The following is a 12,852-nucleotide window of genomic DNA, read 5'->3' as shown; positions in this document are numbered from 1 at the left end:
TCAAAATCCTCATGTGGCATTCTTGTGTGTGCTTTGTGATTTTAAACCTATTGTGCGTGTAATGTGGTCTAATGAGCTCTGCTTAGGAAAACACTGCTCGTGGGTCACCGAATTGCATTCACTGCTCTCACCAGCCAGCTTTTAATTACACACGTTTGATTACCAGGGCAACGAGGGAGAGAGACTGGGTCTTCAGGGCGACCTCATCACCACCCACAGCAAAACAAGGAAAATAGCCAACTTTCTCCTGTAGACGGAGCGTGACCGCTGCCCACTCACCCAGCACATTGATGGAATGGCTCTATCTTGTTAACACTGCCTGCTGGCACCTCTATCTGGGCTTGTTTCTGTGTTTTTTTTCTCTTGACTGAATTCTGTAGAATTCTCTGCATTTCCATCACACAGGTGCATACACACTCGCCATTACCAAACACACCCCAGCTTAGCATTTGTTATATGTTTCAGGAAGGAACTGAGCAGTTTCAGATGGATCGTAGAGAGCAGCCACGGTTTAATTCTCTAGTTCTGGGTCCCGGAGATCGCAGTTACCACCCGGAATGAAGACAGCAGCAGTGGCGGGCAGCTCTGAGTCTCTGGCTCCTGCCTGCATCTGGATGGCTTTGGCATCTCAGCACACACAGCCCTGCTCTCCGTGAGCCAGAAGCCCCATGTCTTTCCCATGTGGCTTTCTCTGAGTCCTGAAATCTGCTTTTCCCACCAGTGGAACACACATCCCTGAGAGAGCTCTCTGCCAGTGACTGACCCAGGTATTCTTGCTTCCCAAAGAAGTGTTCAGGAGTCGCTGCAAAGGAAGGACAATTTGTGACTTCTCATGATTGTGTAAGTCAGACGCCCAGGCGGGGCTCCATTGCGTGGTTCTCAGTTCTGCTGCAACCTTGGGTCCCTGGCTCCGCGACACCCAGCTGGCACCTTTCCATGCCTGGCCCTGGAGGGTTGTCCTCAGTGGCTTCCCTTGTTGCCTGGTATTTCACTTCTCTCTCTCTCTCTTTTTTTTTTTTTATTGTTGTTAACATTGTATTATGTGATACAGTTTTATAGGCACTGGGGATTCCCCCCACCCCTCCCATACCCCTCCCCCCATGGTGGATTCCTCCACCTTGATGCATAACCACAGTTCAAGTTCAGTTGAGATTCGTTCCTTGCAAACACATATCTAGCATAAAGTCCAGCGTCTTATTGTCCAGATAAGTTCAGTGGCCTCTTGGGGAGACCTTCTCTAGTCTGAAGATAGGGCTAACAGAGTAAAGATCCGGTCAGTTAAAAGCCCCAACAAAACCTCAGTATCAATGGTATTTCACTTCTCAAGGACACGTGTCCAGATCTTTACAGAAAGGCAGCTGGTCTCCCAGGCAGCCTGATGTCCTCTGACCCTGCAGCAGAAGTGGGACTGAGAATTTGCTGACTTTTCTATCTCACTTCCTCCCTCCCTTAACCATGTTCTTGACATCAGCTCCCAAACAGATCTCTTGCACTCAACGCCTTTTCCTTACGGTCAGCTTCTGGGAGGACTTAAACCTAAACACCAGAAATTGGGGCAGCCTAGGTGCCTGATATGAAGGTCAGATGGTTCCTGACTCCCAGAGTTGATTTAGTGACACTTTGAGTTTATGGTACCACCAAGGGTATCCTTGTTCAGTGGAAGCCATATACGGTATTTGCACCTGGATTTTCCGGAGCTGCTGTGATGCTGAAAAGCCTGCTGTGCAATGCTGGATTGTGGCAGGGAGCTCAGCTCCCTGTCAGCGCTGAGATGAGGATGCACGGGAGGTCAGGTGCATCCGGGGCTTTTTCCACTGATGAGTATGTCCAACTGACAATAGGCTTACTGAGCCATGACTCTGTTGTAAGTCATGGAGCATCAGAAGTTACATTTCTGGAGTTGAAAACTGCAAGTGAAAACAGGGTTGTATTGAGAGCGGGCCTGTGACATGGGTCTATTTTATAGTGCTAATTTCAGAATTGGGAAATACAAACAAAATCCCACTGGACTATGTCTTAAGAGCTTGTTGTATTCTTCAGACTTTAGCAAACGTTTATGCAAGAAGAGAATGTCAATCCTAAGAAAACTGGTTCCAAGTGCATTGGGACATTAGTTCTCAGGGACTCGGTTGATTTCCAGCTATGTTCCCAAGTGCTAAGAAACAGGACACAGCACAGAGCAAACACTCAGCAAACATACTTGTCTCTGTGTCCGGGGGAGGTCCCCTTGCATATTCACCCTGCCCCCAGCACACACATCATTTTACAGGTAGCATAATGAGGAACAGAGGCGTGTTATTGGAATACAGGGACAGTTATTTTAAGTACTGTTGGAATACGTGAAGTGCACAAAATCTAATTATCTACCTTATTTACACTTTGGAAATACTATTTACTGTAACAAAATCTGGGATTTTAAAGTGGAGGCAAAGAAAGGAAGATGGGGCCCGGCGTGATGGCGCAGTGGTTAAGGTCCTCGCTTTGCATGCCCGGGATCCCATATGGGCACTGGTTCTAATCCCGGCAGCCCCGCTCTCCCTGTCTGTGGCCCGGGAAAGCAGTCGAGGACGGCCCAAAGCTTTGGGACCCTGCACCCGCGTGGGAGACCTGGAAGAGGCTCCTGGCTTCGGATCAGCATAGTATAGGCCGTTGCGCTCACTTGGAGAGTGACTCACTTGGGGAGAGAAGATCTTCCTCTCTGTCTCTCCTCTCTGTATATCTGCCTTTCCAATAAAAATAAAAATAAATCTTAAAAAAAAAGAAAGGAAGATGAATATTTTCTCAACTGGCATCCACCCAATGCAAATCTAAAAGAAATTAAAGAGCTACTGTGGTTGCATAGCCTCCCGTTTTCTTTGACCCTGACCTTCTAGAATGTTCTGTAGAGTAGGTCATTTAATTCATTGGTCCTTGTGTAGAGGAAGTGCAACTGTCACCTAAAAATTGCCTAACAAGAAAAACTAGAAGTGACATGAGGAAAGAAAGGGATTTACTCCCTAGGACATCAGGGTTGTAGACACACATGGGTCCCAGCAGCCACAAACACCAAAACCCGCAGATGCCCAAGTCCCTTATATGACATGGGGTCACATCCTTGGAATCCCTAGCACAGGGTAAACACCATGTGAGGAGCTGTTTCACCGTATTGTTTAGGGAATAATAACAAGACAAGGACCCTTGCTGCACATGGTTGTGTACACATGCACTTTTTCCCAAGTAGTTTTAAGCCATGATTGAGCTCAGGAAGTGGAACTCAAGAATGCCAGAACCTATAAATAATGACCATTGATATCAGTAAGGATCTTTTTCATATTTTATTTTTATCCAACAGGCAAATTTTACAAAGAGAGAGAAGGAGGGGCTGAAGCAGAGGTCTTCCATCTGCTCGTTCACTCCCAGATGGCTCCAGTGGCCAGAGCTGAGCTGACCGCAAGCCAGGAGCCGGGAGCTTCCTTTCTGGGTTGCCCGCAGGTGCACAGGGCCTAAGGACCCAGACCATCATCCTCTGCTGTTTTCGCTGGTCATAAGCAGGGCGCTGGACCACAGTGAAGCAGCCAGGAGTCAAACCAGCGCCCACGTGGAACGCTGCCGATACAGGTGGAGAATTGGCCTTATGCCGCTGTGCAGGCTTCTTTTAGGTAAGTTAAAGCTGTTATTTTATTTTGCTGCTTTCTTTCCTTCAACTTTTTCCTCACTTCTCCTCTACTTATTGGCTATTTTATTTGTTCTTTGCTCCAAGTTCCATTCGTTCTACCATTGGCTGGCCACAGGCCAGAGGCATCTGTTGTACACAGGAGAGCAAAGCAGACATGATCCCACTCTGATGGATCTTATTAACTGCAGGGGAAGGCAGCGAATACAGAACTGCAACTGTAATAACATAAAAGCAAATGGGATCTGCAGTTGCCTTGGTTTTTTGTTTGTTTGTTTTTGATAATTGAATAACATTATTTCCACACTAAGTCTAACAGAAACATGCGTTTCTCAAAGTGTGCTTTGCTGCTCTTCTCATTCTAGTTCCTTATAAAGACCTACTCTGGGGGTCTGAGCTGCGGCATGGTGGGTTAAGCTGCGACCTGCAGTGCTGGCATACAATATGAGCAGCAGTTTGAGTCCCAGATGCCCCATTTCTCATCCAGCTCTCTGCTTATGTGCAGACACATGATGGCCCAAGTTCTTGGTCCCTGATTGAAGCTCCAGGTTCTTAGCTTCAGCCATATGACCCATTCCTGGCCATGGCAGCCATTTGTGGCGTGAACCAGTTAATGGTAGATATCTCTCTCTGCCTCTCCCTTCCGGTAACTCTAACTTTCAAATAATAATAATAAAAAAAAAAATCTTAAAAGAGACCGAGACCGGGAGTATGCAAAGGATTGGCTATATTTTTTAATGATTCTGAGTATGTGCTTCAACATATATTTAAATCAGCAAATGATACCCAGCCGTTATCTAAAGTGCCACGCAGTAACCGCCATCCATTGAAAAGCAGGGCAAAATCTGCATATCACTCTTACACAATTTGCAAAAAGCCAAGCGATAATAACATATCTGACCAAAACCTAAAATTGTTTGAGGAGAAAAATGATTGTCCTATAAAATGGACAATAGAGTCTAAGATTAGACCTTTCGGTTTTTGCTTATTTTAGTACATTTTAAAATTTTATTTTTGGTATTATTTACACAGTTGAGAGGGACAGACAACCATTGCTATTAAATTCCAACTATATTTGAATATCCTTACCATAGCTCTGTTCCATTATCTGTTAAACTACACTGAGCCTTTCCTGGCTGATAACGAGCCATCTTTGTTGAGCCTCACCTCGAAATGCAATGACATCACACACACAAAGGGACCACTCCAAGGAATTTCAGGTTGTGGCAGAACCCCCGCAGAGGAAGAGAGAAACTCAGACTATGAAAGCCACGTCAGTGTAGCAGTCACTGGTCGTTCGTCTCTGAGCGGTTACACCGTGGTACCAGACTCAGCGGTGCCGCCTCCGTCGCACGTTCATGCTGTGATCTGAAAGAGACAACGCAGGCTTTCCGGAATATTCTTGTCTGTGGTTTTTCTGGGGGGTGACCTCCCTTCATTGAGGTGTCTCGCAGTGCACCTGCCAAAGCGTTGGACGGGAAGTGTGACTGCCGCAACGGAGGGAGGCTGCACGCTTTGGCAGCAGCCATGGAAAGGAGACACATTTCACGTTTCTTCTTTGGAAATCCTGAGGCAAAAAAAAAAAAAAAAATATATTCTTTCTTTACGCTGGGCTCCGTGAAATACTCTCTACGACTTCCTTTCCCACGAGCTGTCTAGTACATATTTTAAAAAATCACCTCTCACGTTCATTTCCCCCCGCAAAGCTCCTTAGGCCGAGGTGCTCTGTCCTGAGCTGTGTGAGAAACCCAGTGCGCTGCCCCACCTTGCCTGTCCTCATGTGTCATTTAACACATGCACTCCGCAAGGAAACGACCTCCGGATCCCCGGTGTGATCTGCTTACAGATGTTTCTGTGATGGTTTAACTGCAGCTCCACATCCAATTACTGCCATTGTGTCTGTAATGATGGGTGCGTGTTGCCATTGCCGATAAACCGTAAATGAATGTTTTTGCTATCATACATAATTATTATGCAATTCACCCGTGATCATCAAGATCATCATCTCTGAATGGAGGTGTAATCCTTTCAAATTCCTCAACCTCAGTTGTTACTCATGTAAAATTTCTTACCATATTAATTTCTGCTTAACTGGTTTTATTGTTCCTGTAAAACAGCTGAATGTTCATTAGAAAAACACAAGTGATACACAAAGAGTGTAATAAAGAAAGTAAAAATCACCCCAGATTCTATTGCTCAAGTGCAAACCATCGTTACAATTTCAACCAACAACCTTCTAGGCATTTCTGTATTTGGTATGTGCACGTAAGTATACGTGTTTAATTTTATGCAAATATTCTGTGAATTTATTTGTGTTCTATACACTGATCTATGACCAGTTAAGCCTATGGGACGTCTTTGTGGGACATTGCATGTGTGGGTATTCTTCACCATGCTTGGTGTTTTCATGGTGTGACCAACACACAGTGTCCCACACCAGGGGAGAGGTTCTTAGATGTGGCATGCGCTAGGTGGGACAGTGTGTAAGGCTACATCTTGGTAAGGATTTTACTACATATGGACAATAATCGGTCATGATCGAGTCCCACCAGCAGTGCCTGAGAGTTGCCTGTCTCATCCTCTTTCCTAACATCCCCGCTGCTCACTGGATAGTGAAGGCTACAAAGCAGAGCTGGGTGAGCAACCAATCAGTAGCCGTTGTTGGTGCTTCGCTCACTGCCAATGGGGAGTGAGCACCTCTCTTATCTCTGTTCCTCTGCTTTGTTTTCCCCACCACAGCACACTCCAGGGTTTTATGACGGTCAACTTCTGTGAGCACCTGAACCCGTTATACAGCATAATTCCTATTTGATACAAAGTGACAGCTGCTAGCAGATTGCATTGGCAGTCCCCAAGAGAGGACAGTTGCTCAGCAAGAATCACTGGCAATTGATGAATTGAGCCACAGCTCAGCTGTAAGGCTGAAGCAGCCTGACACCGGGGGAGAGGAACTGCTCGTGCATTCTGTGCAACATCTTTGCTCACGTGGCTTTTTGCCACTGCTGAACTCCTTGAAGCCATCAGACCCTTGGCAGGAACCTTATCCATCTATTACCTCTAGCTTTCTGCATTGGGTACGAGAAGAATGGACTCCGACTTTTGCTCACCAAACTGGGTGTGGTGAATTAATATCCACATGTGTTTGGGTTTATTTATTTATTTATTTATATATTTTTAAGATTTATTTTTATTTTTTATTGGAAAGGCGGATACACAGAGAGGAAGATCTTCCGTCCGATGATTCACTCCCCAAGTGAGCACAACGGCCGATTTTATGCCGATCCGAAGCCAGGAGCCTCTTCCAGATCTGCCACACGGGTGCAGGGTCCCAAAGCTTTGGGCCATCCTCGACTGCTTTCCCGGGCCACAGGCAGGGAGCTGGAAGGGAAGCCGGGCTGCCGGGATAGAACTGGCGCCCATATGGGATCCCGGGCGTGCAAGGTGAGGACCTTAACTACTGCGCCACCACGCCGGGCCCCATCCACATGTATTTGTGATGCGAATGGAGCTCCATGAAGGGAAAGTAAACCATCAACAGTTATAAATCTGTTTCTGAATGGGTATTGCCTTGAGTGGTTGTGCAATTTGCCTGAAGGGTCTCAGAAAATCAGGGTTTAAACGGACCGGTAGGAGGACCACTCCTTTGGGGATGATGAAAAGGACTGCAAGGAGACAGACCGGAAGCTCCAGTTCTGTGGATTTTATATTTTTTGTGTCATTTTCAACACAGGAGTCTTCTTCATTGTGCCTGTCGTAATCTCACGGATAATCTTCTAGATGCCCTTTGCCCAGCAGGCCAACTCCCGCCTGCAATCACTGTGGGTCCACCATGGATGAGTCCCATCTTTGGAGATCGGAATGCATCTCTCTGGCATATAGTCTGAGCTGACACGAATGTGAGATTAGGGATATCAGATAAAGTTTAAAGAAGGCATTCAAAAATGAGTGCTTAGGTACAAAATACTGCTGAAATTCCGTCAGTTTTCCCTGCATCTCACTCAGCTCCAACCAGTTAAAATCTTCCATTATGGTAATTGTGTATGTGACATACACATATAAAATCAGCTACGTTGCCCATAAATTAGGATAACCGATTTCCACAGTGATAGAAAACTATTATGTAGGTAATTTTCCCATTGCCGCAGGTGGCAGGAGGAATCTAAGGTAGGCGTTCTCAGACTCCGCTGTGTCATCAATCTCTGAGTGTGTCGGTTAAGCCTGAAATTCTCCTACAGGGCTTCAAGGCCAGCAGGGGGCCGTTTGTGATGGGCAGCTCGACCAGCGGGGAGTGAAGGCATCCCGGGCCATGTCTTATCAACACTGAATTACAGGACTCTTGTAAACTGCGTCGTGTGGAACATGGGGTGGGTCTGCTTCCCTAAAGACTAAGTGCCAGCAAAGGGGCCTGCGTGCCCCCATCACAGTGGCCTGACTCCACTTCCACCTCTGGCTGTTGATTCCGCTTTTCTGCTCGTGTGTGATCCTGGAGGTGGAGGGTAGTGAAGCATCAGGTTCCTGGGTCCTGCCCACCCAGGAAAGATCTGGAATGGGTCTGGACTTCTGATGGTTGCAGGAACATGGGCGAGGTTGGACAAGAACAAGGGAGTTTTCTTCTCTAACTGCCTCTCTCCTCTCTGCTATGCAAGAAGACACGAGAGAGAGAGAGAGAGAGAGAGAGAGAGAGAGAGACAGAGAAGGGAGGAAGGAAGGAAAGAAGAAAGGGAGGAAAGATGAAAATATTCTTGCACATTGCTAAAATCTTTTAACAAACACACTCATGTCTGAGCCCTCTCCCGTTCTTAGTAAGCTTTGGATAATTCATTGCCTGGAGACCCCACGTCTAGGAAGAATTCCATCAAGAAAAACAGATCACACACAGCTAGAGTTCCGGAAAGGCAGAAGATAAGAGAGTGAAGGCAGTGTTGCGAATAGGCTTGGCACACGTAAATTGCTTACACGAGCTACATGGGACCGGGAGGCAGTCTTGTTTTTCCAGTTGCCAGTGATGGGTAAGAGAGAAAGACTGTACATAACTCTGGGAAACTGGGAGTACAGGAGCAGCAGAAGTATTCATTGAAAGTTGACTTGGGCCAAACAGGATACCTGGAGTCAGGTGTCCGGCAGGTGCGGTGAGCAGTGAGATAGCTGGAAACACTGTAAGCTCTCACTGACGCTGTCCACATCATGCGCAAGGCTCGTGCTCCATCGGGTTAGTGCTAAATTGGGTTAAAAGTGGAGCCAGACTTTCCCTGGCTAAAGCTGTTATAAATGTTAAACTCTCAAGCCATTCAATCTAGTAGAAATGATGGGATTTTCTTTTTTATTTATTTCTTTTTTAAAAAACTTTTATTTTATTTTTATTGGAAAGTCAGATATACAGAGAGGAGGTGAGACAGACAGGAAGATCTTCTGTCTGATGATTCACTCCCCAAGCAGCCACCATGGCCGGAGCTGAGCTGAGTTGATCTGAAGTCAGGATCCAGGAGCTTCTTCTAGTCTCCCATGCAGGTGCAAGGTCCCAAGGCTTTGGGCCATCCTCAACTGCTTGCCCAGGCCACAAGCAGGGAGCTGGATGGGAAGTGGGGGTGCTGGGATTAGAATCGGCGCCCACATGGGATCCCAGCACATGCAAGGCATGGACTTTAGCCACTAGGCTACCGTGCCAGGTCCAAGAGGATTTTCTTTCCCAGAGGGTCTCCCTAACTGGACATAGTGTGAATCAGTCTCCACGGCTTGTAGCATGGGGTTTGCTGATTGCTGTGAAGGTAAGGCAGATTTCATTGGTCCTAGAGGAGATGGAGGGGGCTTACCTCTGCCTGGAAGCCCAGGGCCTGGTGGGGGAGGACGGTGATTTCCAGGAGAAAATTTCTTTAGCAAATACTATGCAAGTTATGTGGTCCGCTCGGTGACTATAAATCTTGAATGTCACGCCAAGTGTTGTTCCCTAAACATCATTGTCCCCGTGGCAGTCTGTTTTCAATGCAGGGGAACGTCTCTGAGAATTTAAAGAGGAAGAACGACCACAAGCTTTCTCCTCCACAAAAAGGATTGTGGACAAATGACTCAGCACCCTAGCTTGGTTTTGACCTCCGTGAGCGAATGTGGAATAGATTTAAATTTAACAAGAAAGGGGAATCACAACAAGCTAAAGGTTTCCTCTATCTGAAGGGCCAGAAAACATAAATTGGCATTTCTGTAGACAGTTTTGAGATGTGATTGTTCACAGAATAATGAGAAGCGGTTACTGTATCAGAAGAGAAGTTGACAGCGTCCCCACAGTCTGTGCCCGCGCTGCCTTCCACCTTCCAAACCGCTCGCAGAAGACAATTCGGAACGTGCATTCTTGAACAGTATTTATAGAAGTGTCTGCGTCTGCGTTTAGCTGTCCTCCGGGACGCCCTGGCTTCCTTCTTGCCTGCACTCCTTCTCTTTGGTTTAAAATCTTTTCCTTCTGCTGCCGAACCCTTTCATTAGGGGTTACTGTGCAAGTTCCTTCAATTGCTTTAAGCATGACGCGGTGACACTTACAGAATATGTTGTTGCTTATCCTTGGCAACACATGAAAACACAGCAAGATAAGAAAAAAAATGGAAAGTTAGCTAGTAAAAATAATACGCTTCAACAGAGTACAGTCAACTACATAGACTGGTAGCCTTCACTACGTTGTTTGGAAGATCATGGTTGTGGCAGCTGAGCTCCCTAGCAGCCAAAGCAAAGAATGAAAACGTAATGATGATTTGCTAGCAACGCTGAGCTTACGTCAGTCAAAATAACAAAATCCCAAATTCTGACAGCACAAACTTTATTCGGGGACCAAGACTGGAGGAGCAGGCATCTGTCTTGCAAGTCAACTTCTCCGTCTGCAGAGGCCTGAGAGTCACAGATGTGGGACAGGTGGAGCGAGGGAGAGGTCCTCAGTGGGAGGGACCTGGTTTTCTCTGGGGAAGGAGCCACGCAATCCTCAGAATTGGGAATCCACCTGCTTTGTGTTCTTCTGGGGACTCCCCCACTGGTTGTTGCAATGGTGGTCTTAGCACTGGAGGGAGCATTTTGGGGCACGAACATACTAGGCTTGGGGTTTGCTGAGGTCACACTGACAACCTGCTTGCATTTGACCAATTCAAATGAGTTGGATGTGTGGGGATGGAGGGCGCAGTTCGCTAAGCTCGGCAACCCCTCTTAAAGCAATGAGTGAATCTGAAAACACAGCAGTGAAAATGATGAAAGAATGGAAGTAGGATGTTCTTCAATGGATGTGTTGGGGTTTTGGAAGAGCAGCGTGCCAAGGTGGAGAGAGTAAAGATTTCTGAACAAAAATTGTCAAATATTTGGTGAGAACTCTAAACAAATACATCAGTCACAGAGCGTTATGTAGAACAAACGTACAAATAATGACATCAAGCCCATCGATCACTAAAAGCAGTGATTGAATAAAACATGGTCAAATCAGCTAGATCCAAAAATGTATCAGGTACAGAGGAATGAAGGGAAGAATGACATAGGCCCAGTGCAATAGCCTAGCACATTCTCACCTTGCATGCACTGGACCCAGCTGGGGGGAGGGAGGGGTGACCCACAGGAAGAAGGCAGGTGGCAGGAGAGGGAATGGCTGACACAGTCAAGTCAAGGGACTACAATACCCAGAAGGCCCTGCCTAGCCCGGAAGTGATGTATGGGCCTGACCAGGCCAGAGGGGACCTATCAGCATTCACATTACCATATAAGGAGAAGTTCTTTCCCACTTCTTGTTTAGACCTGAGTATAAAAGCCCCAGATTGTGATCCCTGGGTGTGACTGCCCCGACACCCAGGAGTGCTCCCAATAAAGCTTCCTTTGAGCTGAACGTGTGGAATCTTTTCACCTGTGCTGGGATTAGACATGACAATAAGGGTGCCAGCTTATGCCCTGGCTGCTCCACTTCCCATCGTGCCTGTGGCCTGGAAAAGCAGTTGAGGACGGCCCAAAGCCTTGGGACCCTGTACCCACATGGGAGACCTGGAGGAGGTTCCTGGCTCCTGGCTTTGGATCAGATCAGCTCCGGCTGTTGTGGCCACTTGGGGAGTGAACCAGTGGATGGAAGGTCTTTCTCTCTTTCTTCTTCTCTTTGTATATCTGACTTTCCAATAAAAATAAATGAATCTAAAAAAAAGTGGCCTGCCGTATGAGGTTGGAAAATTACCATAATGCAAGCCAAAACACAATGAAACAATGTTTTTCAAATTGGTTAATTTCATTTTATCTGAAAGCAAGAGAGCTATTATTGAAATCTGTCATCCACGAATTCACTTCTCAGATGCCAGCAATGGTCAGGACTGGGCTTAGTCCGAAGCAAGGAGCTGTTGCAGACACCGGACCCACAGGACTCCTAGGATATTAAGAGTCTATTGCCCAAGCCTGCTGACAGCAGCTCCAGCCACATTCCAGGAGCCACTGCGCCAAGCAGTGCAAGTCAGGGTTCTTAAGCTTTCATCCTCAAGTCAGATTGAGAGCCATGCAGGACCAAAGAGTTTCCGTTGGCAGGAAGCAGGAAGCGAGTGACCAAAGCCCAAAGTTTTTCTGTAGTTAATTTTCCTAACCTGGTAGGAGGGGCCAGGTGTGACGAGTGTCCATTGCTGTGAATGGTGGAAGGCAGGAGGGGTGGAGCGTGCTTTTCCAGCCTTCAGTGTGAGAGGAGGTAGGAGGGGCAGAGTGCGGAAACAGCTGTCAGCTGTCAATCAACCTGGCAAGCAGGTGCGGTCATCAATGTCCCCACCCCATCACAGAGCCTGGAACTCATTCAGGTCTCAGGTAATTGAGTCGTTACCTCCGTGAGTCTCCCAGAGTGTTCGTTAGGAGGAGGATGGGTTAGAAGCAGAGCTGTAACTCCAGCCCAGGCAATCTGATACACCATGTCCCCAGTAGAGACCTACCTAACTACTGCACTTTGAACTTTTTTAAAAAAATGATTTATTTATTTTTACTGCAAAGACAGATTCACAGAGAGAAGGAGAGACACAGAGAAAGATATTCTATCCACTAAGGTTCATTCACCAAATGGCTGCAACGGCTGAGCCAGGAGCTTCTTCTGCGTCTCCCACGCAGTGGTGCAGGGTCCCTAGGCCCCGGGCCATCCTCGGCTGCCTTCCCAGGCCGTGGGAGGGTGCTGGATGGGAAGTGGAGCAGCCGGGGCATGAGTGGCGCAGGGTCCCGAGGCCCTGGGC

The sequence above is a fragment of the Ochotona curzoniae genome, unplaced genomic scaffold (assembly GCF_017591425.1).
Source record: "Ochotona curzoniae isolate NIBS_2020 unplaced genomic scaffold, NIBS_Ocur_1.0 contig_4064, whole genome shotgun sequence".
Lineage (NCBI taxonomy): Eukaryota > Metazoa > Chordata > Mammalia > Lagomorpha > Ochotonidae > Ochotona > Ochotona curzoniae.
This window is presented reverse-complemented; position numbering follows the sequence as displayed.